Genomic DNA, 2,500 nt, shown 5'->3' with positions numbered 1-2,500 from the left:
GGTGTCGGGGCGCATCTACGGGGCTCACTCGCGCGGGCGCCACACTTCCGGGGGGCGCCCCAGGTGGGGTGCCAACTTTGGCGCCCCCGACTAAGGGGCCGCCCCCACTGCGGTTACACGCTTTACGACCACCCACCCGCGTTCCCCACCCCAGGGGGCATGCGAATCACCCGCCAGGGGCGTTCTGGGACCGAGGGCGCCGCTCCGGCACAAGGGGGAGCCAAAACGCCCCGAGTTCCCCCGCGGCCACCTCGACACCTGGGCGGGCGGCGAGGGGTGTCCTGCGATCGGGGTGGGGAGCTCTACCAGAATCACCCGCCAAACTTCACCGGGGGCGTCTCCCGGCGCCCCTGCGCTCGGGTGACGAACAGCGCCCCGGGCTATCCCGGGCGCCCTATGGCGTCCACCTTCGATCGGAAGGGTGATCTCGACTCGGGCTGAGGCGGGCCACAACAATCCGCGGTCACATCGGAGCCGTCCAGGCTAACGAGGCCCCGGCTCACGGGTAACCCATGGGGCTGGACCGGGAGTCCGCCGTTAAAGAAGAAAGAAATGTAGTGCAAACCAGAACCAGTTTTTTTTATTTATTTTATAACTCGACTAATAATCGTCACAAAATTATAAACTTGGTACCTACGGATAGCCCTGGGCCCAACCTAATACAGGATGTCCATAACTATGCGCTAATTAAATAATTAATGGGTATTAAGGTCGGTCTTAGTAAATTGCTATATAAAGTCTAAGACCAGAACCAGTATTTTAAATTTATTTTATAACTCGGCTCCTAATTGTCACAAAATTTAAAAATTGGTACCTATGGATAGCCCTCGGCCCTACCTAATACACCGTGTCCATAACAATGTGGTAATTAAATATTTACTGGGCGTTAGGGTCGGTCTTAGTAAATTGCTATATAAAGTCTATATAAAATTTTACGAATTTAAAAAAAAAATTCCTACCGTCAAAAATAGCGACGCCTAGACCACCACACCTGTTCTGACGTTAAATCCTACTTGCACACACGTGTGGGAATAGATTAGATATCATCTAGAGATAGAATTCCTAATTATTTAATTAAAATAGAGACTCTAGATTTAATAGTTGTGTCATAGTTACATTAAGTCGAATTAGCGAAGCGGAGGCGGGAACTAGATTCTAGATCTAACACTTCGATTGCGATGAAAAAAAAATAGCTTTATTTTAAGGCCGACAAGGCAAATACGGTTTAATTAATATTAAAGAAATAAGTCCGAACACCTACCTTAAGCGAATCATCTACACAACACATGACTAGAAATAATACACGTCCACACGAAGAGCGATTGAAACGGTGACTGCAACGGTGAAAACTTGTACGACGGAAACATGGCGCCTAGGTTATGCCTACTTCCGGTCTGATGAAAATTTTTAATTCATTTTAAATTTTGCGCTCTATTTCGTCCGCGCTTGTCCACTTAAACTCTACAGAAAAGATAGTCTATATAAAAATAATTCCTAGAAGACAATTTTATGAGAGATCACCCACATTTATTTACCCTGCCTGTCTACCTTAGGGTTAGAGTTTGAATTTTTCTAGATTCAAGCCAAATATGCCGTGTCGATTAAACGACGACGTACATAACAGAGCGAAGACAATGAATGGTTCCTTAATTAACTATAATTACGGTCCTAATACAACTACAATTCACCATAGTACTAATATGTATGTGTATTGTTGTTTTGGGAGTTCTGTCATTACATTTTAAATTATAAAAAAAACGGGTTTACGATACACTTCATTACGCCGCCGATCGTGGTTTTAGATTTAAATTTGGTCGGATTCGGTTTATTATTAATTTATATAATACTTTATACATACTTTAATTCATTAAATACATTTATCTATGTATTTATTTCATTAGTTAAGTATTTGTTTAACTAAAAATTATCAATTTAAGGCATAACAATTACAGAAAACGATTGTATTTGAGATAAGTCTTATCGAACCATTTAGTAGCTGGGTCGGTTTATTATTAATTTATCTAATACTTTATACATACTTTCACTCATTAATTACATGTATATATGCATTCATTAAATCATTTAAGTATTTATTTCATCAAAAAGTATCGATTGAAGGCATAACACTGATAGAAAACGATTGTATTTGAGATAAGTCTTATCGAACCATTTAGTAGCTGGTTCGCGGGTCGGTTTTATTCCTTAACTCTAGATTTAAGTCTATCGTGTTTAATTTCAATTTAATTTATCACAACTTTTAGATTTTGTACTAGATTAAGCTACATTGAAGCTTATTTTTCACTATTTAATCAATAGAGGATATTATATAATATTTTTAAGTCTAATATTACGCAGCCGTTTGTTAAATCTAGTTTTACAACGACGACTCGCGCGATTTCGGTTTGGTTTTAAAACTTAAGTTCATTGATTCTTAAAATATATATTCCAGTTAGAATAGAACTGAATACGTACCACATGATGTATACACACGTTTGGGTTA

This window comes from Physella acuta, unplaced genomic scaffold, assembly GCF_028476545.2.
Source record: "Physella acuta isolate Inbredline_101_S28 unplaced genomic scaffold, ASM2847654v3 ptg002711l, whole genome shotgun sequence".
NCBI lineage: Eukaryota > Metazoa > Mollusca > Gastropoda > Physidae > Physella > Physella acuta.
This window is presented reverse-complemented; position numbering follows the sequence as displayed.